At 42.9% G+C, this 25,013-nt stretch overlaps 1 protein-coding gene across 3 annotated transcripts in view; it reads right to left on the reverse strand.

The window, feature by feature from the left end:
- The window catches only part of RASGEF1A (RasGEF domain family member 1A), a 324,421-nt gene that overhangs the window by 51,328 nt on the left and 248,080 nt on the right, over window positions 1-25,013 (reverse strand). The window contains exon 1 of one of the 3 annotated variants that reach the window (XM_021006141.2): window positions 19,500-19,696. The exons of the other annotated variants lie outside the window; for them this stretch is intronic. The gene's annotated coding sequence lies outside the window, so the exon portion shown is untranslated. Of the gene's footprint in view, window positions 1-19,499; window positions 19,697-25,013 lie in introns of those variants that run through there. 3 annotated transcript variants of the gene reach the window in all.

Consider the following 25,013-nt stretch of genomic DNA (forward strand, 5'->3'; position numbering starts at 1 on the left):
GCTGATTGTTCTCTTTACTTGGAATAGCCCTTAATAATAGCTGTCATTTACAGAGGGGTTTGTAAAGCTGCCAAGGGCAGCTACGTGGCTGGCAAAGTGGATAGAGCACCACTCCTGGAGACAGGAAGAGCTGAGTTCAAATCTGGCCTGAGACACTTACTAGATGTGTGATCCTGGGTAAGTCACGTAACCCTGTTGACTTCAGTTTCCTCATCTGTAAAATGAGCTGGAGAAGGAAATGGCAAACCACTCCAGTGTCTTTGCCAAGAAAACCTCAGTGGGATCACACAGAGTCAGACATGACCAAAAAGACTGAACAACAAAAGTTACCAAAGGAACCTTGGGCATATAATCTAGTGGAGCCTCATCAGAACCCCATGAGGTTGGTACTGTGGATGTCATTCTTTCCATTTTACAGATGTGGAAACTGAGGCCTACAGAGGTTAAATGACTTGGCCATAGTAAGGGTCAGAGGCAGCATTTGAACTCAAGTCTTCTAGACTTTAAGTCCAAAATACCATAAACTACACCATACTCCTTCATCCTATTCAAATGCTAGCCTGCTTCCAGGCCCAGCTCAAATCCCACTTTCTCCGTGAAACCTTTCTTGACTACTGCAGCCCTCATTGACACCTATCTCGTGTAGATTTCTACAACACCGACAATTTGAACCAATACCCTTTAGCATTTATACATATATTGCCTTAGAACAGTCATTGTTATTTCACATCTGTAGGTCTGGACTCCCAGGCCAGGTCTCAAGGTCAGAGGCTATAAATCTGACCTCTAATATACTTCTCCCCTCCTCCCAGCAGTAAGCACAATCCCAGGCACATGACAGATTCTCAATAGATAGCTTTTATATCTCAAACTCCTATGAATATGTGTATACATTGGGGTCATTGGAGTAACGAGTCATTCTCTTTAATTGCTTAAATGGCTTGTTTTAAGAAGTGAAACTCAATCTCTAAGGTCCCTTTTCCCTGAAAGCCATGTGAGTCGATACTTTTAGTCAGGCTTGTTTCCAAGCTGTGTGCTCTCTTATGGCCAAGTGTAAGGAACAAAGTGGTTCTGTGGCACTTTCTCCCCCTGAGGATTGTTTGTGTTGAGCTCATCTTGCTTGGCATTTGGGGAGCTGTGTGTGCTTGAGAGACCCCAGTGTGAACATCAGCCCCATGAGCCTTGTACAGCACACTGATCAGGCTGGCCCCCTATGTGGTCACAAATTGAATAGACTGAGAGTGAGTGTGCTTCAGAGCTGTGGCACTGAAGATGTGTGCTTCATTCATTTTAGTTCGTAGACTACAACTACAGTCTGGAACCTCAGTCTAATGCTGTCTCCCCTCCCTTTTCCCCACAATCACAGAATTTCAGCGTTGAAGGGGTCTCATAGATTGTCCCATCCAGCCTTCTCATTTTACAGAAGATACAACTACTGAGGCCAGAAAGGTAAAGTCACTGGTCCAGTGGTACACAAATACTTGTTCACAGAAGCAGCATTAGAACTCAGATCTATTTTCCCACTACTGTGCCCTAGCTGAGGGGTCAATACTAAGAAGACATTTCCAATAAGAAAACCTTTTGGATGAGCTCTAAGATGGATACATCTAAGGTTGAATTTCGTATTCTAGAAGGATCATTCAGTAAGACAATAAACATTTAATAAGCACCTACTATGTATGCGCCAGGCACTGTGCTAAGCGCTGGAGAGTCACAGAAAGGAAGAAAGGAAACCCATTGATACTTCTTCCTGTCTCTTCTTTTCCTTTCCTTTCCTTCTCTTCCCTTTCCATGGGGTCATTGGCATGGGGACAACCAGGGAAAATTCATGGAGGTGTGCTTTAGGGGAGGGGCAATGAAACATGTAGGTCATTCATTGGGTGAGAAACTTTATATCAACAATATTTTCACTTAATATTATCCTTGGCATCAGTTAAGTTCCTGTGTAAAGTTGATTTCCTTTTCCTTCTTGGCCCCCACCTCCAAATCTTTATGTGTCTATTTACTTTTCCTATTTTCCATTCTGAGAGGACCAGAGGGACAGGAGAGCCATTCTTGGTAAACAAAACAAGGCAAATAGGGGAAGGCTGAGATTGCTTAATGGTCTTGTAAAAGATGCAGACAGCTGAGGTTGCTGCAAACAATTTACTTAAATGTACTTGGGTGAGGAATATAAATTATTTTGACTCTAGGAAAAAAACATGCAATTACTTTGCTATCAATTTGCAGTGTCATCCTATGCTAAAACCTTAATTATAGATTGTCTCTATATAGAGCACTTATAAACCTTTTCAATTAAGCTGTACCAGCACTGGTTGGACACATCCCATGGAGACCAGGGCTGAAATGGCAACTAAATGCTGACTTCAATCAATAACAGAGAATCCACTTGAATATGTTTCTACACTCATTGAATTATTATATAGAAATAATATTGATAGCATTTATAGTTTGCAAAATTATTTACAAATATTATTTCACAACAACCCTAGAGAGGTAGGTGATATCATTATCCTCATTTTACCGATGAAACAACTGAAGCATGCAAAGGTTAAGTGACTTGCCCAGGGTCACACAGCTAGTAAATATCTGAAGTCCAATTTCAACTCAGGTCTTCTTGTCTGAGTCTAGATTTGAACTCAGGTCTTTCTGACTCTAGGCTGGACACTCTATCCCCTGCACCTCTTAGCGGCCTAAGCAGGGAATGGCAATGAGGGAGGGAGTTGGGAGAGAAAGATTGAGAAACTGAGTTCAAGCTAGCTCTTCATCACACACAGCCTGCCAGACTTCACTGAACATAGAAGCACCTTCTTCATGCCACAAGGACCTAGTTAATTGCTTGGTGTTTACAAAATGAGAGATAGCACAGGACAGCCAGCCTTAGAGTCAGGAAGACCTGGGTTCAAGTCTTCCATGTGACACATATTAGCTGAGTGACCATGGGTAAGTTTCTTTATCCTTCAGTCCTCCAGACAATGCTCTGGGACTAAAAGTTACTAATGGCTTCCTGTCTGCTTTGGTGAAAGAAGTTTCCACTTCAGGCCTTCCCTATGTTTATGAGGGTAGGAGATAATTAACATAACTCTCTTATGGGAGAAATGGAGCTAAGATGGTGACCATTCTTTCATAGGATTCACTAAGGAGCAGAACTTGGGCCTTTCTGAATGCCAGCACTGTCTGGGTCTGTTAAATGGAATACTTTCTTTCCTCTCTGAGTGATAAGTTTGCACTCAGAAACTTTAACTGGAAATTAGGCCAAAACCTTAGTCTATAGAATTCTGTCAGCTTAAAGGTAAGAAGAATAGGGTTTGGGGTTGAGAAGAATAACAGAAAACCAGCTGCCCCATTCTGTTTTCGTTCTATCCATTTATGGAGGGAGCTTGTTTTACTGTAAAAAAGCACTGGCCTCGGAGCTAGAAGATCTGATTTCTAGTCTCAGTCTTTCACCTAGCAATTTGTGTGACCCTGGACAAGTCTTTTTACTTTTCTGGGCCTTAGTTTCATCATCTGTCAAATAAGGAAATAAGATTAGATGGTGTATAAGGTCTCTTCCAGCACCACAGTTCTCTATTGTTCATTGAGCCCTCTAGATAGCAAACACGGTCTGCTTCATTTCCTACCTTTGGTCCTTGCTGGGCTTATATAGGAGGACACACCTTTTTCTCCTTATTCAATCCCAAACAAATGAACTCAAAGCCCAAGCTTCAGGCCTGTCATGAATTTGACCTGCTGGTGAATATTACAACAATGTCTGCCATTTGGAGTCTCTCTACATTTGTGTTTATGCTGCCTGGTCCAAATGTACCCTAAAATCCTCATTGACTTAAAAGGGTCCCAACATGGTTGTTGACTTTCCCACCTTTCAAGATCCTTGCCATTTACTTGGCACCCCTCTGTCTCCCTTCGTCTCCCCTCAGGAGCTTATCTTGTGTTAACAGAATCTCAGCATTGAAAGGGGCCTCAGAGGCAACCTACTTCGACCAGTACCTAAGCCGGAAGCCTCTCTTCAACTTCCTTGACAAGTGGTTTTCTGGCCTCCATACTAACCGGGAACTCATTATATCTTAGCCCACTTCACTTTCTGGCAACTCTAATTCTTAAGACATTTTTCCTCATATAGAGCCAAACATTTCTCTCCCTGCAGCTTCCGTCCTCTGCTCCTAATTTGTTTTCTAGCAAACCAGACCATTTCCCCCTTCTATGTTACACCCCTTCACATTTGTGAAGACACCACATAGCCACTAAGTCATCCTTTCTTCAGGCTAAATGTTCCCACTTCCTCCAATGGGTCTCCAGTCTCCTCACCATTAAGATCACCATCCTCTGGCTATGCTACAGCTTATCAATATCCTTCTTTAACCACGATGTTCAGAACTGAACTCAATAATCCAGGGATTTGCTCACAACTCTCAACTAATTCTTTACTAATGCTAGCTGATAACTAAAGAGTTTCTCTTCCCAGGGTGTTATGCATTTTAATTGTGAAGGCCTGAAGACTGATAGCCACCTATACTGAAAGAAATCAATCCAAAACAGTACAGTATCAGACATTATAGCATACATATAGTGGCTATAATTAAAAGAGCCTTAGGCTGTATAGTCAGAGTAAGAACTTTTAGTTCTGCCACTAATCATGTGACGTTGACCCATATTGGGGAGTTACCAACTGGCACTCATGAATGATATTAGGGAATATATATATAGGATGAGGGCTTGTGAGTAATACTACTACCCTCAGGGTTATCATTGAACCACGACTATATAACAACAGACAGAGCAATGAAAACTTAACTGGTTAGTGGAAGCCAGGGTTTTGAGAGTGAGCCCATAGCAGGTACGTGCTCCAAGTAAAAGAGGGGGTTGGACCAAATAACCTTTTCAGGCTCCTTTTAAATCTAAACCTATGATCCCATGTGATTAATAAGATCCACTGAAACTCTAAGAGTCTAGTAAGGGGATGTACTGGGGAACAAGGACACCTCTATAGCTGTCTAATCTGAAATCTGACACTGGCCATTGGGCAAAACCCACTTTGGGCCACAGTGGGAACAGGAGTTGCCTTTGGAAGAATCTTTTTACATCAGATGCCTTCTCTTGCTCCTCAGACCACTTCAACACACAATGCTGCAAGATTTTAAATATATCTGTGGAGAGTTTCTGGTTTTGAGAAGGATGGGGAGGTAGTCTCTTCTTTTAAACTTATTCTCGTCACCCTTTTATTGTTACTAAGACTTCCTAGCAAGTTCCGCCAACAGTGGGCCATCTCACCCCACTGCATTAGTCAATTAGGGCAAGACAGGGCCCGTGTTGTCAGGGTATCTGGGCATCAGTACCCTCAGGGTAGGAATGGGGAATGAAGGGGAGGGGAGAAGAACAACCTGCATGCCTGCTTCTGTCAATCTCTTTGCAAGTGGTATTTCTGTAGCTGCACATGGGCTTCTATTTTTTAACCTACTCAACAAAAACGGAGGCTATATTTAGCCCAGCAAGCTGCAGGGCATCACAATTAGTAACTGAAAATTACACATCTTGCTAGTCAACCTTCTGTTGGCTGGGAGAAAGCATGATTGCGATTGTTTCAGTGAGGAAGCGATGTATCCAGCTATGTTCCCTAGCCCAACCTATTTAACTCCTAGGGCAATATGTATTGCCCTGGTCCTGGTTTGTATTGCCCAATGTGTTTGCTGGTCATTCTCCATCTCTAGCAGGAATCTGGTGTATTTGGAGTATTGTCTGCTTGGTCATTTTCAAAAGAAGGTAAAATAATGCCAGGATACAGTCAATTAAATGTTGCATTTGGAGTGTGATGGCTGGGTTCAGATCCTGGTTCTATCATTCACTGTGTCAGCTTGGACAAATCACTCAATTTGTCTGGGCCTCAGTTTCCTAATCTGTAAAATGAAGAGGTTGAAGTAAATGATCTCTTATGTCCTTTGCAGTTCTAAATCATACGATTAATGGTAGAATATAAGCTCATTCAGTGAGGGGTCATGCTAGTATTTTATATTAGTATTCTTAGCAACTTGCTCTGTTAATAAATGGTTGTTGATTGATTGATCCATGAACATGGAAGCCTTTGTGGAAAAAAAGCTGACAGTGCTTTCCCTTCTCTTGTCTATTGAAACTCAAAAACTGAGAGTGGAATTATTAATAAACAGAGGGACTAGAGACACACAACTGCTGTCTGAGGTGGGGAAGATGGCATTGCCTCTGGATGACTCAAACGATTGTAGTAGGAGAGTACTCATGGAATTGAGAGGGGGATCTTTGGCAATGGCCAAAGTCCAGCGTCTCTGGCTTCTAACATCCTACTTTCTTGCTGGTGACCACCTCAAGCCTATTATCTCACTGGACCTTGGGGCCTCAGCCACGCACCAGGAAATCACGTTGCTGTATCTTCTGTCAGGCTTAAGAAGCAAAGGCTATTATAAAATTCAGACCAGCTCTTTTAGCATTAATAACCCTGGAACTTGTGGCAGTTTGTTTCTCTAGCGTGGAAGAACTGACCTCATGCATTTTGGGTTGACTTTTGGGGGTGTGTCTGCTGCTATTTCTTTTTCCACCTCAGTGCATGAATTTGCATGCCCAACAGAGCGTGGCATGGCTTCTGCTTAGCTGTGTCTGCTGAAGAAATAAATGGTCCTATACGCCCAAGGATGTAATTCATCCTCATCCACAAGGCAGATGCTTCCGGGGATCAAGTCTCAGTTTCAATTGCCAAACTTCATAAATACTGCAACCTTGTGTACCCTGGAATCTGGGAAGCAATTCTCAGAGCTAGCATATGGTTGCATCTTACCTTACACCGAAAATAGATTTCTGAAAAATTGCATGTAATTTGTCTTTTTGTAAATCAAACCACAAACTGAATCCCATTTTCGATGTACTAGGAAAGCCAGCTACTTACAGGAATCCTGTGATAACATGGAAAGGCAGATGGCCTAGGTAGCCACTAGTTCAACCCATACCTAGACAAGAGAATCCTCTGCTGTGGGGATCATCTAGTCTTTGCTTGAAGACCACCAATCAGCCAGAGACCAGTACCTTTGAAGGAAGCCCACTCTACATTGTTCTCATTGTAAGGAAGTCTCTCTTTATATTAAGCTTATGTTTTGGCTCTTTGCAGTTTCCACCCATTGATGTTAATTTTTTTTTTTCTGGCAAGACAGAACAAGTTGCTTCTACCCAGCAGTGTGTTGGTAAATGTTTAACAACTGGCTCATCAGGAAAGAAAAATGTATGCATGACACACTTGTGTACCCTGGAATCTGGGAAGCAATTCTCAGAGCTAACATATGGCTATGTGATTCGCATTTTCTCCATCATGTTTTTAAATCTGATCAATCAATGAAACAATGAATTAAGCCTCGACCTGTAGCATTTCCCAATTTCTGACATGTATATGTTCACACTGAAAATTTAACAATCAGATCTCAAGAGCCCATTGGAACTGACTCTGGCACACCCCTGCTTCCACCCATATATCTTAGTTCACTCCAGAACTCGTTCTCATCAGAAGTCTGCTCCCTCTTCCATATGATAACTGTTCAGATAGTCAAGGATAATATTTTCTCCCTAAGTCTCTTCAGGCTAAATATCCCTATTTCTACTGAATGATCCATATATTGCATGATTTCAAGTACTGTCATCATCCTGGTCACTTTTCTCTGGGTATTCTGTATGTTGTCAGTGTGTCTACTAAAATGTGGCATTCAGGACTGAACACAATACTCCAGGCTTGATCTGACCAGGGAGGGGTTCAGTGGGATTAACATCTTTCTTAATCTAGATTAGAGGGCAGCTAGGTGGCACAGTGGATAGAGTGCCAGCCCTGGAGTCAGAAAGACTCATCTTCCTGAGTTCAAATCTGGCCTCAGACACTTACCAGCTGTGACTATGGGCGAGTCACTTAACCCTGTTTGCCTCAGTTTCCTCATCTGTTAAATGAGCTGGAGAAAGATATGGCAAACCACTTCAGTATCTTTGCCAAGAAAACCCCAAATGGGGTCATGAAGAGTCAGACACAATTGCAACAACTTGAATAACTAATCTAGACATTACATTTTATTACTGAAATCTAAGATCTCATTAGCTTTTGGGGGCAATTACATCACAAAATCTACTAGGAACATCTATAAAATCAGTTATCCCCCATCTTGTCTTATGCAACTGATTTTTTTGGGTGCCTAGTTAAGTCTACGCCTTCACATTTTTGTCTCTTGATTCTTTCTATCAACTGAGTCTGTTGAGATCTTTTGAGATACTGATTCTCGTATCCAGATAGTAGCTTTATTTTCCATATGCACCAATGGCTTTGTTCATTGGTGGATTTGATAAACATAAGTTTATCTAGTTTACTGGTAAAAATGTTAACTAGAATAAAGTCAAGGATAAAGCCCTGTAGAATCCCACTAGAGACCTTTTATTAGAGACTAGAGGTTGGCCTTGATTCATTCATAAATCTATACTTTTGGACCTAGTATTCAACCAGCTACAAATCTGCCCAACTCTTCTATCAAGGTTGGATGCTCAGAAAGTTATCCTGAGAGAATTCCTTAAACATTTCCTTAAATATTTTCTCTTTTAAAGATACAAAAATCACTAGGAGTGGTGACACCTTAGTTTTGGCTACCTCTAAGGTAATAAGATTTGCTCATAAGGAACTGAAAGCAAAAACAAGACACAAGATAAGTAGATTCATCCTGAGGGAGAGAAAATAGTGCCTGGAAAGGGAATCATGGCACCAGAAAGGAAGAGTGGGAAGGCATGGAAAACTGACTTCCATTGTAGATCCTAGGATCCCACCATTTTATAGATGAAGAAACTGATGCCCAGTGGAATGAACTGACTTACCTAATGTCACCCGACTCTTAGCTTTAAAGAAGTCAACTGCATGATAGCTAGAGGGCCAGCTCTTGTTCTGTTCCAGTCTTCTGGCTTAAGTTGCTCTTGCACTGATTTGAGCAAAGTTTGAGGTCTTGAGTTGTGAGATTCTCCAGAATCCTGGGTTCTGGTCCAACCTTTGGTTACAACTCACTGTGTGACCTTGGGCAAGCTCACTTTAACTCTCTGGGCTTCAATTCCCCCACTTTTAAAATGAGGGGCTTGGTTTATAACATTCTTTCCAGCTCTAGCAGTAGTTGGACTTTGGGCTCAGGTAATTGTTTTGGGTGCTAACCACAAAGGGGTCTGTTCAGAAAGTAGTGGAAACCAGGTCATAACTACATGAATTAAATGGTCTCCTAGGTCACCCACTGCAAAACTGAAGTTTTGTTGTTCATCTGTCACCTGTCAGGGAACAACCAATAAGCAATAGGCCAGGTGTCCATAGCAATGGCCCAGGGTCATGCTAGACAGTTGGAATGTGGTAATGGGGTTGGCAAAGGATTACAATTCATGTTGGCTCTTAAGAAGCTGAGCTGATAGCTATGCCTTCTTAGAGCATGAGAGGCATTTTGCCCTGGGAGTCTGGGTCACCCTATTTGCTGTACCCTTAATTGGTGCTGTCTTATCATTTATCCATTCAACTTTGTTTTGGTTCCAAAATGGAGGTTCACAGATTTTGAAGAACACACTAGTCCCGTACTGGCTCCTGACCTTGAAGAGGAAGTGTGATGTTAATGAAAAGCCTAAGACCTCTCTCAGACTCAGTTCTTTATCTGTGAATAAGGATAATAATCACACCTACCTCACAGATTTTGTGAGAATCAAATGAAATAATGTATGTAAGGTACTTTTCAAGGCTTAAAGTGCTATATAAGTGTTAGCCATGATAAGCACAATTATTATTCCTAAAAGACCATAGCATTTGATATCAGATCACGGGGCTCTAGATGCAGTTCTGTGACTAGCTGTTCAACTTAACCTTTCTGAGTCTCACTTTTGGCATCTGTAAAATGGGACCAATAAGTTTTATTAGGTAATTGATGTGAAAGGTTTTTTTTTTAAGTTAAAAGCATCAAGGGCAGCTAGGTGGCACAGTGGATAGAGCACCAGCCCTGGATTCAGGAAGACCTGAGTTCAAATCCAGCCTTAGATACAGAACACTTATTAGCTGTGTCACTCTGGGCAAGTCACTTAATCCCATTGCCTAACCAAAAAAAAAAAAGTTAAAAGCATCCATACATATTTAAGTTTTAATAATTATTTCAGAGCTGTCTGCTAAACCCTATAGAAGTGGACCCTAATCAATGGAAAATCCTCTTACATTCTCTCTTCATCCTTCTTGTTATGTGGCTCATTTTAGCCTTGCTGACTGAATCTAAGCTCTTTGAAGGGAAGAATTGTTTCATTTTTGTCTTTGATTCTCCAACATGGAGCCTTGAAGATAATAGGCTTTTCATTGAATTAAGTAGAAAAAAACAATAGTAAATGGTCTTCAGGATTTGGCAATATGTTGACCATTTGAATGGGTCATGATAATCCAAGAACTCACTGTTCTCTCATCTCCGAGTCTAGATGCGTGCCACTGGAAAATCTCATAGAGTTAATGGGGGAAGACAGGTATGGCTGCAATCAGTCACACAATCATTTACTTCTGATGAGATAATAGTGGGGTGAGGCGGTGTGTTTTATGAACTCTCATTAGGGTGATGGGGTGGAAAGAGTAGAGAATTTTGAGATAAGGGACTCTGAGATAGGACAATTCTGGCTTCCCTGCTCCCTCCCTGTGTGACCTTGGGCAAGGGACTTTAACTCTCTTGACCTCAGACTCCTCTCCAATAAAATGAACAGACAAGACCGAAAGTATCAGACATGTGGCCTGCTGCAACACTCCTGAGTGAGGCCACACCAGATTGAAAGGTAATTGGGAAATGTTTAACAAAATAAATAAAAATACAATAGAATGTAGATCACATTACATTTTAAAAATGAGGTCAATATGTGGCTCGAAAGGACCCTTATGTATGTATTAATGGCTCCTGTTTCTATTAGAGTCTAGCTGGCCTAGCTTTTCCCAAGGGCCTCTTTCAGCTCTGAAACTGTATCAGGCAGCTAGTAAACTGTCTGAGGTCACATTTGAACTCAGGTCCTCCTGACTGCAGGGCTAGTATTCTATCTACTGCACCACCTAGCTGTCTCCCAGGCAACATACTTAAGTCTATAAAATTGAGAGAGCTTCCTCGTTACTGAGCTCCCCATATCAATGAAATCATTCTCTAGTCCATCTTTGTCCCTGATAATGTTCTAACCCTGTTCATGACACACGCAGAAAGATCCTTTGGGAACACATTTTAAGAATGAGCATATTAAAAAAGAGTTTAAGAAATCTGTCCCTGTCTCAAAATGGGATGGAGGAAGAGATGGATGATTTCTTTTCTTGGGGTCCCTTAACCTGGATCAGTGGAGAGTTCAGGTGCTTTGCAGGGAGGGGCTAGCCAGAGTTCCTATGAAGAACGAGCTTCCATGGTATGATGACATCATGGTGTAGTCACACATTCTACCCCCTTCCCCTGAAGTGTCTTAACTTTAGCGATGGTGGAAGAAATGTATCTTTTGGAAAACAAAACTCTGGGGTACCATGGGAAATGCCCCAGGCTATAAGGAAGAAGCAGAAAGTTGTGGATCTTTACTGACTTTTTAGTGTGGTTGCTTTCTACCTGCTTTGGTCAGCAAATCAAAAGTGTTGATGTGAGGGGAATGAGAGGTTACTATTCAGGGGGAACAAACTGAAAAGAGTTCGTGCAAGGGCAGAATGTTTTGGTGCCTGTCACATGTGGGCTGGGCTGCTTTGCTCCCACTGGGGAGGAGGGAATAGGGAGAGGCCCCATGTTGCCCAGAGACAAGCAGGTGACCTTGAGTCTGAAAGCTGCAGGGCTGAAGGGAAGCAGAGACGGAGGGACCCCCCCTCCCCCCAGTAGATAGAGAAAGCAGGGCTGTGCCTGAAGCTGGTTACTGGAAGAGGCATGGCCATGAAATCCTTGCTTCCAGAAAGCTGCTCTATTGACTGATTTCTTCCTGTTCCCATGGTGCTTTCTATTTGCAAAGGCCTTTATAGCATTTCTCCTTAGTTTGTGTGAGAGAAGCAGATGATAGCAGCAACCCCTTTTCTTTGAGATCCAGGCAACTGCTATGTTTTGCTCAAGGTCAGGACCAGGGAATGTAACCCAGGATTCCCCACTCCTAGCACTGCAAAGCCAGCCTGACTGACCTAAAGGCTACTGGTTCCATGTATGTAGTTAACTAATGTAGGACTGATTTCACTGTGATCTAAAGTGTGACCCTGTTTAAACTTCTTTGGAGGCACTTGAAGGAAGCCAAGGATTCCAAGAGGTAGGAATGAGGAAGGAGTGAATTTCCTGCATGAGGGACAGCCAGTGCAAAGGGATGAAGATGTTATGGAGCAACATGTATGGCTATATGGGGTGTTCAGGAGGACTAGCACCTCTGGTGTGAGGGCTTGCCAAGCCATTTTCAGGGCAGCTCATTCACCTCTGATGTCCACATGATTCACCCAACTCTCACCTGGGGCTCTGAGAAGCTGTAGCCTGCACAATGGCTATACCTAGGTAAATCACCTTGGCAGATGAGCTAAACCTGAGTAAGGATTAACCAAGGAGCCTCAGATCCTTTGGTAAGTCAGCAGGGTGTCCAACCCAAGCAGGTGAAGACTTTCCCCAGTAGAATGGGTGGATGAGAACAATTCATTCCGAAGACCATGAAGGCAGCTGAAGCAGTCTGTGGAGTGCTTAGAGCTTGGCCAGACATTAAAGCCACCAAGGTCATCTACTGCATTCCTGGCCATTGCTAGTCATCTTGACTTTGTCTTGCCGCTAGACTTTGATGACTCAGAAAGAGAGTTAGCTGATGACTTTGTGCAACTCTGCCACACTTAAATCCAATTCATAAGCAAATCAAGGCATCGCCCACTGGTGTTGTCGGTTTCTTCAAAAATGAAGGACAAACAACAACAATTGTGTATAAAAAGCAATAGGCATGCCAGTTTGGCTGGAAAGGTAAGTTTGGGCCGAACTGCTAAAAAGCTTTAAAGGCCAAACAGGGGGGTTTATCTTTGTTCTTAGGGGTAATAGGCAGCCATTGGAGTTTATTGATTGGCAGGGTGATATGGTCACACTTATACTTTAGGAAACTTACTTTGGCAGCCACCTGGAGGATGAATTGGAGTTGAATGAGACCTGAGTCACAGAGGCCAATTAAGTGACTTGCTACCATCCAGATGAGAGATAATGAAGGCTTAAATGAAAGTGGTAGCAATGTAAGTGAAGGAGAGAATATATATGCAATGGATACTGTGAAGATAAGAATGATAAGATTTGGCAACTGATTGGACATATGGAGTGACTGAGTGAGGAAAAGGAATCAAGGATGATATAAGATTTCAAATTTGGATGACTGGGAAGATTGTAGTACCCTTGACAGTAACAGAGAAGTTCAGAAGATAAGTGGCTTTGGGGTAGGGAGACAATGAGCTCTGTTTTTGACATGTTGAATTTGAGATGCTCATAGGATGTCTAGTTCAAAATGTCCAATAAATATTGGGCATTGTGGGACTAGAGCTTAACAGAGAGGCTGATTGGACATAGATCTGGGAGCCAACTGCACAGAAATGATAATCGAACTCATGGAAGATGATGAGGTCAACAAGTGAGAGAGTCTAAAGGAAGAAGAGAAGAAAGCCTAGGAAAGAATTTTGGAGTACAGCAACAATTGTTGGCCATGATATGGATAAGGACCCAACAAAGGATACTGAAGAGCAGAAAAGAACCAAGAGAGGAAGAGAGGTATCAGGAAAACTCAGAAAGGAAAGAGTATCGAGAAGAAAAGGGAGGTCAACAGTGCCAAAAACTGTGGAAAAGTTTAAAAGAATGAGCATTGAGTTGGCAATTAAGGGGTCATTGGTAACTTTGGAGCAAGTAGGTTCAGTTGAATGTTGAGTTAGAAGCCAGACTGCATAGCATTTACAAAAGAGTGAGCAGAGAGGAAGTGGTAAGCAACCAGTCTAGACAACATTTCCCCTCCAAGAGTTTGGCTGAGAGATAGAGGGGAAATATAATGTGATAGCTACAAGGACCTAAGATCTAGTGAGGGTTTTTTAAGAATGGGGGAGATATTTGTGTGTGTGTGTGTGTATGTGTGTGTGTGTGTGTATTTAGGTAGCAGTGAAAGAACTAGTGGATAGGGAGGGAACAAATAGAATGATACTGGGAAAATTTGTTGGAGAAGATGGGAGGAGATGAGATGAAAGAAGGGTTGACCTTGACAAGGAGAGTTTATTTAGCCAGACTTTGAAGTAAAGGAAAAAAATAGTGAGTGATGACTTCAATGACTTGTGAGACGAGCAGAAAGCAAGAAGAAGGAACTCACTGTCCAATGTTCTGGAGTACTTGTTTCTCAAACATTCCTTATGCTTTCCCTATGTCTACGTCTTGGCTCATACCATTCTCTCACCCTCTGCCTGGAATGCCCATAAATAACTGCATGTTATACCTAGAAGCAGCTAGATGGCATAATGAACAGAATGCTGGGCCTGGAGTCAGGGAGGACCTGAGTTTGAGTTCTGCCTCAGATTCTTACAAGATGTGTGACCATGGGCAAATCACTTTAACTCTCGGCCTCAGTTTCCCTATCTATAAAATAGTAATAGTAGTATCTATATCACAAGACTATTGTGAGAATTGCATGAGATGCTATAAGCAAAACACTTTGAAAGCTTAAAGTGTTACATATATGTTAGTTACGATCATCATCATCTGCCCTTCAAGTTAAGACCCATATTACAATGCTTTTCTCTATAACCTTTGTTGACCGCTCTCCCTTCTCTGAACTTCTATGGTATTTACTACCATCTTCTTATATATATGCCCTATGGTAGTATAATTTACCTCATAGAGAGGCAAGGGCCATGTAGAATGTAGAATTTTAGGTAGATTTGGAGGTTATCTAGTCTATAACCTGCTCACTTTACAAGTGAGACAACAGAAGTGATGGCCAGAGTGATGAAAGCAGAGATGTGTAGGAGCCAGCTCTCCTGTAAGTGCAAATATTTACACCTCAGAAGTCAGCCAATGCTACAAATCAGGGCTTGATTCATTGTGTCGATTGTCTAAAGTGGTATGGAAAATGTTATTAATAATGTAGATTAAACTTTAAGGTATGTGCTGACTTTTAGGAGTATTGGTTGTTAAATATTCACCAGAACATCTCTAGATGAAAATGACTGGCAAGCTCTTCTAAGGAAAGGAATCTGATATTTATCCATCACATCTCTTAGACTTCATTTGGATCTCTGATTTCATTGGTGTGGGAAGTGCTAGGTGTGCAAACTGCCTCCACTGAGGCAGATGGGCAAGTCTGTAATTTGCAATTTTAAAGAGCTACTTGGGGGCACTGAGAGGCTTTACCTGGGAAAAGCATAAGTCAAAAGTAAAACCTGAATCTGGGTTTTCTGGATTCTCAGTCTACTCTTCTAGCTCCTACTCTATCATGCCTCTTAGTCTTAAGGCACAGTCCATGTTTATACTTCCACACTTGAAGAGTCTGTGATTTTTGCCATTGTGTGCACTCCTGCTAACAGCCCCTCCTTAACTTAGATGGTCTTTAAGAGTTGCAATGCCTGAAATCCATCAGTCTGGAGTCAACTTGGTGAGGAAGGTTGTCCCTACTCAACAAATATTTCATTCATTTGATTGAAACTCAAAAGAGTTAGAGCCATGAGACTGGAGCTTTCTGAAGGCTATTTAAGTTTGAGAAGGTAAGGAACATTTTAATACAAGAACTGGCAAGAACATCATCTTGTTCATCTTGTCTTCAGGCCAGAAAGCACCCAAGATTGAAGAAAATCTCTCCCATTTTTCAAGGATTTCAAAGGAGGAGATTCCATGGCTTTGATTGGTGGCCTGTTCAAAGTAATGCCTGAGAACACTTGATTCTCCTCCCCTGCTTCTTTAATCTCTTTATTTCCGCCCCCTCCCCCCAAGGTTGCAAATAGCTCTAAATTAGATCTGTGTTAGAATGACGGACACTGGGCTCAAGAATCTGGCTTTTCTGGGTAACCTCAGAGATATATTATGCAGGGGCAGATGTCAACCTCTGGAAAGCACAGAAGGGGGATAGGAATTGGGGAGGGGGGAGTTGGAGAAGTTCAATAAGTATCCATGATGTACTTTTCTCAACAAGAAGGGCAATGATCTCAGTCCAATAAGCAAAGAAAACTGCCTCCGGAAACCCGTTTCTCTATGACCCTGGGTGATAACTGTGGGGTTCACTCACAAGATCCTTGAGAAAAGGCCCAAGACCCAAAACAAATGACCCCAGCTCTGACTCAGCCCCAGATAACATAAGGAAACCATAAACAGCTGCATCCTCTTGCTGTTCCAGCCTATCTGGAACTATCCTCACCCTTGGATCCAGACTCCTTCACAAAATCTACACATGTATAAATAAAGAAAACTTGCCCAGTGAAGTAGAAGAATTGACAGCAAGGAAATTATTTTGAGCTTTTTTCCTCTCCTCTCTCCCCTCCCCATACACTCCCCTCTCCCCCAGGCACACCCCTTTCCTTGTCAACAGCCCGAAAAATTATATTCCTATCTGCCTGAGCTTATCCATCCAGAAATTTGTCTGTATAGGGGAAACAACAGCAAATCTTCTTCTCTCTGATCAAAGTCAGGGCTTCTAGGCCATGCTTGGCATGGCACTGGACTCATTATCTAGAGAGGTGGTGGAAGGGTATGGTCAGTGTTTGCCCTGGGGAGGGGATGGAGGAGAATTGACCCCCAAAACATGTAACTCCATTGTTCTCTCTGCCAAAATTAGCCTCCATTAGCTGGCTGATCATTGGAATTCTACCTGCAGAGTCCTGGGCCTTCATCCCTGATCCTGGTTGCAATGCCAATGTCCCTGGAAAGGGGAATGAGTATTTTAAGCTGTCATCAGCTTCAAAGACCTCACTGTCAATGATCAGAACAGGTTTGGATAGGGGAAGGGAAGTTGAACATGGAGGAACTGAGCTTCTGAGGAATAGAGGAAAGAGTGTAGAATAGGTAGGCAGCAGGCCCCACAGAAGCTTCTCTGACTTTACAATTTTTTCAGAGGTCCCTCTTCTCTTTCTGTGGTGTGACAAAGTTCCCTTCAGGGCCACCTCAATGATTCTTCCTTGTATTCAAGGCTAAAATCCCATCCCAGCCCCCCTTAGACCTTTCAAAGCAAATCCTAATCTATTACAAAGTAGGAGGTGGCATGTGTTGTGTGCCAATGAAATCAGTGAGGGTGGAGGATGGATTTTGAAGAGGCTATCTCCAAAGGACTATAGGCAGACAATCTCTCCGGTCCCCTTGTTTACATTCTTTAGCAGCCAAGCTTGGTTTCATTTCAAAGGTTATTCCTTAAGGTAATCAATTTCTCATATATATTCTTAGTTTGAGGGTCATCCCTGAAGACATGATTGAGCAATTTTGATTTTTTTTTGGTATGTGTGGTTATTCCTATGTAAGATACACATATGAATAGTTGATCAAATATTCTAGCATAGTAAAGGAACAGTGTAGTAAAAAGAACAGTGGAATAGAGGTCAGATGATCTGTATTCCAGCTCTCATATTAGTTTGTACTATGCTACCTGTGTGACTGCATGGAATTTATAAGATCAGAGTTTTAGAGACCTATGGACAGAAGGGCCCTTAGAGGACATTTGTTCTAATCCTCTGATTTTATAGATGAAGGATCTGAGGCCCAGAGACATTAAGTGACTAATCCAAAGTCACACAGATAATAAGAAGGATCATGGAATTAGAGCCAGAAGGGAACTAGGATGCCTGAGAGAACCCCCCCCTTCCTCACTCCTCTTGCTAAAGATGAGGAAACTGGGAACCAGGGAAATTCAGTAATACCCCCAAGATCACCCAGGTAGTAAGCATCAGGAAGAGGGATGTGAGCCCAGGCTATAGAAGCACCAAATTGGAGAATTGGAAAGGACCTCAGCAGCCTATATAGGAAAAAAAAATCCATGCCACTCCCTGCCCCTACCACAGTAGGCACTCTTTGGATTATATCACACAAAGCCAGAATCCAAATCCAGGTTTCCCAAATCCAAAATCTGGTGCTTTCCCCACTAAACTATGCTATGTCAGTTATCTTATCTGTAAAATGGGCTAATAGTACTTCCTGTATCTAACCTTATGGGTTTATTTTAGAGAAAATATATTATAAAATACAATATAAATGTGTACAATTATAATCAGTTCACTAATGAAAGGCTGTGTTTTTAAAATTCATTTAACTTCTCTGGGTCTCAGTTTCCTCATGTCTGATGGGGTATTTGTATTTACCCAATATGTGTCCCAGTGGTGTTGTGGAAATCAAATGAAATGATGGGTGTGAAAATATTTGGGAAAACACAGAAAGGCACACATGTAAAATATTATTGTTGTTGTTATTCACATGTGGCAGGAATAGGTGTTGCTAGGACAGTGCAAGATCTCACACTACACTTTGTGCGCTCTTTGAAGTCATCAATTAAAGTTTCTGCACTTTGAATAGTATGGAGACAAAGGTGAGGTCAGATAGTGAATTGCATGCAGGAAAGGAAAATGAGGATAGAGAAGAGGATGTTAAAGCAGAACAGGACACTTCGGTAAGGTTAGGTAATGCCTAATGTTTGCTTGGGGATAGGGGTGAGGGTGGGAAGTATATTAAAGCTATAAGCTGCCTTGTTCTATAGAGCTTGCACAGGTGACCAGTGGCATAGAAAATATATGTGGAAGAGACTTTGAGAAGGCATCTGCTCCATGGTCCTGCTCCCAGCCAGTACTGCCCTCAAATCTCACTTATAATCATTTCCTCAAACACCACAGTAAGAACAAGGCTGAGCCCATCTGTCAGGGAAATCGAGTCAGGGTGGACCTGTTGGGAGTCACCATCCTGTCCTGCTTGGCTCGGAGCTGCAAGTGCCTTAACTCTTTCCCTGCTGGCTAGAGCCCTGTAGATAAGAGAATATGGGTTCGGGAGGAATATTCCAGCTTTCCTTATGAGGTTCCCCCCTCCTCCTACCATTCGCCCATCACCCTTATCTTCCAATGATACCCAACCCCGAACATTCTGCCTTGCTTGGGAGCTTTCCAAACACCTTTGCCGAGCTCTGCCAGTTTCAAAGAAAAAAAGGCCCATCATCATCTCTCTTCCCCCGCCACCTCCTGTGCCCTGTGACCCACCCAAATAGCATGCCAGTCCAGCTGGTCATGGTACCCCTTCCGCCAAATCCCCAGCTCTGACACTGCGATCTGGAGGTTTGGATCTCTGCGTATTCAGTGCGCCCAGGGCGCTGTCCAGACACTGAAGAGGAAGGAGCTGGGATCTAAGGCGAAGGATCTTTCCACCCCCCCAACAGCTTCTACCGGCACTGCGCAGCTTGGCCCCAAGCTCTGGCAGCCAGCCTGTGGTGGCTCCGGCTCTATCTACAGCTTTGGCTCCGGCTCCTGACTGATCTGCGCCGTGTTTGGGGGCTCGGGGGTGGGCGGGGAATGGAGCGCACAGCGGACTTACCCGGCTTGGACCAGCGCTGCGGTCCTGGACAAGGCTGAAGGAGGCGCCCGCAACACTCTGCTCCCTAACCCCACGCTGGCCAGCTGGGGTAGGGTGGGAGCTGGCGGTGGGAAGCGCTTAGCCTTTGCGGGTTCCCCTTCCCCCCACGACCCAGCCCTAGAAGGATGGGCGAGGCTGACCCCTCCCTCTCTTAGCACCCAGCTTAGCGCCTAGCCTGTGACCGGCGGCTCCGTCCCTCCCTCCCTCTCCTTCTTGCCTTCCCTTTTTCCTTCCTTCTTTCCTTCCTTCTTTCTTTCCTTCCTTCCTTCCTTCCTTTCTTCCTTCCTTCCTTCCTTCCTTCCTTCCTTCCTTCCTTCCTTCCTTCCTTCCTTCCTTCCTTCCTTCCTTCCCTTCCTACCTTCCACCCTCCTTCCTCCTTTCTCGGTCTCTCTCTCCCTCCCACCCATCGCCTCCTCCCCCAGGCTTCGGCTCACGCACTGGGGACCCGATGCGCTCATGCCTTCCTCTGCTCTCAGACGTTTCGAGGATTTGGGTCCGGGAGGGAGGAGTGGGTGGAGAGAGGATGAGGGCGATACTGTAGGGAAGATGAGGAAGGGGCAGAAGGGGAGCTTGTCCAAACCTTTTCTTAGTGGGACTGGACAATGTTTGGTTTGGTTTGGTTTGTTTCCTCTTAAGAGCGCACTTACACGAAGGAGAGCAGAGTAATCCTCCCCATGCTCCCACCTCAACTTCTTCCAAAGCACCAATTCTCTGTGTTTCATCCCTTTCTGCTCCCCCCTCCTCACTTCTAGCCAATGCCAACTTGTAGAGAGTTAACTAGGAGTAAGGAATTCTGTCGGGTCTCAGATTTTACCTCTGTTTTCTCCTTCTACCCAGGGCTCAGAGTTTTGGTCAGTGGGAAGACAGATAGTCTTATTTTAGTAAGAATACAGGGAGTGAGAGTCAGGCGATCCAGATTTCAGTTCTGGCTCTTCCCTAACTTGGTGCGGTGCACGGACCTGTCTTTTAAATCTCTCTAGTCCTCTGTTGCTTCATCCGTAAACAAGGAGGTGCAGATTAGGCCTTTTGGCCTGGTCTTCTTAACCTTCAGTGATTTAATTCTTACAAGGATCATACTTCATCTCAATTTTGTATCACCCTCAGTGCCTAACACGGTGCTCTGTATAGAATACGACCCTAATAAATGCTCTTTGAAAGGTAGGAGAAGAAAAGATTTGGGAAGCAAGGCTATGCCATCTTTCTTTGAAATCAGCCTAATGCTGAATATGCAATGCCTCCAATCTTCTTTCCCTCAGTAGGCCTCGGTTCCTAATTCCTCAGCATTGTGTGCCTGAGTGATACTGTTGGACAGTTCCTGGAAGGCACCTGAAATGGGAACTGGTCAGCCTAAGCTGCTTTCCCTGGGAGAAAGCTGTCTTCTCCCAGTCAGCATTGTTTTGGATCTACGACTTTGGACAAATTACCTAAACTTTTGGAAACAGTTTTATCCTCTGTAAAATGGACAGATTATGATAAAAGGTCAGAAAATGAGAACTTGGGCTTTGCTCTATCCAGCAATATCATGGAGATCGAATGGAAAGCACCCAGCAACAAAATCAATCAAGAAACACTTATTAAGTGCCTGCCTTGTGCCAGTCACTGTGATAAATTAACATTTACACAGAGTTCTTTTTTTTTTAAAAGGTTTGTAACATGCTCTTCACATAATATCTCATTTCACCTCTCCCCAAACCCCTTCAGAGTAGGTGCTATTATACAGATGAGGAAATTGAGGTTTAGAGAGGTTAAATGACCTATCCAGGGTCAAACAACTAGTAAGTATCTGAAGAGGTATTTGAATTTAGATCTTTCTTCCTCCAAGCCCAGCACTCTAGTCACTACCAAGTATACATGTGAGCAATAAGGCTGTATCTGAATTCCCAGGATGCCAGCAAATGGGGCAGGGTTTCTAGGATTTTCTGGTCATCACTGAGCTCTCTCTAACTTTTAGCAGGATAAACTTCAGATTCTGTTACAGACCACCAGGCAAATGTTCCAGGAGGTGTTGATCATTTCAAAGAGTTTTGGAACGGGAAGGTATCTTAGAGATCATTTTACCCATCTTACCAGGCCTTTGCACAAAACTCTCAATGGCCATTTCACTGCCAGGAGAAAAAAATACAAGCAGCTCAGCCTAATATTTACAGCTGCATACAAGCTGACCCTTCCTACCTTATCTTACACCACTCTCTGGTTTAAGAATCTATGCTTCAGTCAACCAGGCCCTTTCAACGTCAAATGCATGATGTTTATTTTTGCCTTTGTATCTTGGCTCAGGGTCTCTCATCAATTATAATAGCTAACAAGGGGAAGTTAGTGGATAGAGCACCCACCCTAGAGACTGGAGGACCTGGGATCAAATCTAGCCTCAGCTACTTACTAGCTGTGTGACCCTAGGCAAATCGATTAACCCTGATTGCCTCCCCCCAAATCCTCCAATAATAATAATAGCTAACATTTACAAGTTTTGTTTTAAGGGTTGTATTTTCCATATATTTATATTGTCCAATTCTTATAACAATCCTTACATAGGATGGTCTGAGAGATTGATGAACTTCTTGGTCACAGAGTAAGTAAATGTCAGAGATGGGATTTGCACTCAGGTCTCTGCTGACTGCAGGTCCAACATGTTCCACACTACACCATGCTGATTTATGATTTCAGGTGAATTCAAGCCTGTCAGGGGAGGGACACAGGAGCTTTGGGGGAGCTAGCTTTTCCTCAAGATTTTTTTGCACCTGTAGAAGTAGGAAGAACATGGGAAGTGTCTTGCCCCTCTCTTCTGGTAGAGAATGGATAGGCTTTTTAAAAAAGTCAATATTATCTCCTCCGTCCTCATTCCTTTAGGCTTAACTGGCAGTTGCTCTGCAGGACATTTTCGGTTCTAATCAGAAACAAGCAAGTGATTAATTTTTCTTTCTGATTCATGTGTATGTGAGGAGAGAGTGACTAGCTTTATAGATATTTGGGTTCCCTTTTTCCTAGTCCGAGGAGAGAAAGCTGAGGCGTGGGGAGGGTGGTGAGTGAGGGATGGTGGGAGGTTGTATTTTTTCCATGTAAACAAATCATTAAGACCTAATATTCCCAAATCCTGAACAGGAAAGACCTTATTTAAACCAATTTAAACTCTAGGGCAGTACAGACATTTGTCTTATGTTCTGTTGTTGTGAGGGGTTAATGGGTCATGGGTCAGAGCATTAATCAGTGACTGTGGAGCAGAAAAGAGATGCTAACCCTGGGTGAAATATGAGGCTGCTGTCATGGGAACAGGAGCACAAGCAGAGCCTTCGAAAGGCGCCTTCTTGACAAAAGCCACCAGCAAGTGGGAGAAATTCTAATAATTAAAGCTTTGTTCCATATGCATGATTCAATTTTTTTTCTCCTCTAAATTCTTTTTCATTCCTGAGTACTGTTTGGATTAATTGTGGGAATCATAGTGTCTCCTCTGAACTCTCCTATACATAAATTCAGCAAAGCCTAGTGATTCATTTTTATTTTTATTTTTTGTTATTTTGGTTTTTTTCTCTAGTAAACCTCTTCTACTGAAGGCTCTGGGGACGATATCGAGTTGTCCATCAAATGACATTTCATTATTGCACTGGCTGCCACTTATTAAGAGTGATGGCAATGAAGCAGGTAGGATAATCTTCTGGCTTTCCGAGGATCTCTAATAGCTCCCCAGCTGCCATGCAAGACCTTTATGTTTATCCCCTAAAGAATGGATGAATTCAATTTCCCATTATTTGGATTCTGCTTTAGTTTTACACACACTGTCTCTTGTTCTGCCCTTAGGTCGATTCTATCCAATTCAACAGGTATTCATCAGATACCAATGCTGAGCTAGACTGGACCTTGGAGATCACCTAGTTCACACCATCCATTTTACACAAGAGAAAATTGAGGTCCAGGGAGGTACAGCAAGATAGTAATTAAGATGGAGCAATGGATTTGATTCAAAGTTATTGAAATTTACTGGGGGGGGGCGGGACACTAACAATACTTTCAATCCTTCAAAGACCTAGACAACTGAAATTAGTGTCTAGTAAGCAAGAACATGGGCAAAAAAAGGAATGATTTATGATTTTTTTTAAGCAGGTGGAGACCCTGGTGTGGGAACTCTCATCACCAAAAGTAGAATGACATCTCATCTGTGATTTAGTGAACAAGTTTTAGAGAGCTGTCTGAGGCACACAAAAGTTAAACGACTTGCGTAGAAATCACTTGGCTCTTAAGTAGTACCGGAGGTGAGATTTGAACCCAGCTCTTCCTGAATCCAAGCCAATACTCTTATCAACTAAGCCAATTTCCCTCTTTGTCATCAGGTCATTAAAATAAGAGACTACCACACAGAAGTTTTTTTTTCCTATGGTGTCTGTACCCTAGGTCAACTCCTCCATGTCTAGGCTACATACTTCTTCTACCCACCCCTCCAGGCTCTCTAGCAGTGGCTTTATGATGCATCCCACCCCCAAAATAAATTCATCTATCTTTCCAGAGGCATCTTTAATGCTATTTGCAAAAGGGCAGAAACTTCTAACTTTGTAGAGAGATAAAGTAATCCCAGGTCTTATATAGTTTCAGTCCCTACCCTTGAAGGGCTTAAGGTCCTCTGAAAGAAACACACACATGCACAAAGCATCTCTCATTTTGCATTATCCTCATATTCAGTGCCAGAAGAAGTGATATACACATATGAGTTGAATAGGAAGTTAGAGAATGAAGAAAAAGTTAAGGGAAGCTTCATGAAGATGGAACTAGAACTGGATCATGAAGGTCAGTTAAGATCTATGTAGTTCTTAGAGATATGGGAGGGGGCAGTCTCCCATATCTCTAAGAAGACAACAGTCTGGGCACAGCTGGACATGGCTGCATAGGCATAGAATCCTAGCCCCTAAGGGAGAGTGAGGCTGGAGCATTTTTGGAACTAGAGAGTTCTGAACTGCAGTAATTTATGTTGATTTGGTTTCTACAATAAGTTTTTCATTAATATAGTGAGCCCTGGAAGTAGGAGGACTACCAGGTTGTCTAAACAGAGAGAAAGTACCTCAGAAATGGAGCAAGTAAAAACAAAACTATTCTACAGATCAGGCATGGGGTTAGGCCATGAATAGCCCCCTCTACATCCAATTTGAATGAGAAAGGAGAGAAGAAGAAGAAGAGGAGGAGAAGGAGGAGGAGGAAGAAGAAAGAGAAGAAAGAGGAGAAGAAGAAGAAGAAGAAGAAGAGAAGAAGAAGAAGAAGAAGAAGAAGAAGAAGAAGAAGAAGAAGAAGAAAAGAAGAGGAGGAGGAGGAGGAGAAGGAGGAGAAAGAGGAGGAGAAGGAGGAGGAAGAAGAAAGAGAAGAAAGAGGAGAAGAAGAAGAAGAAGAAGAGAAGAGGAGGAGGAGGAGAAGGAGGAGAAAGAGGAGGAGAAGGAGGAGGAGGAGGAGGAGGAGAAGGAGGAGAAAGAGGAGGAGAAGGAGGAGGAAGAAGAAAGA

Source organism: Phascolarctos cinereus, unplaced genomic scaffold (assembly GCF_003287225.1).
Source record: "Phascolarctos cinereus isolate Bilbo 61053 unplaced genomic scaffold, phaCin_HiC Scaffold_3;HRSCAF=262, whole genome shotgun sequence".
NCBI lineage: Eukaryota > Metazoa > Chordata > Mammalia > Diprotodontia > Phascolarctidae > Phascolarctos > Phascolarctos cinereus.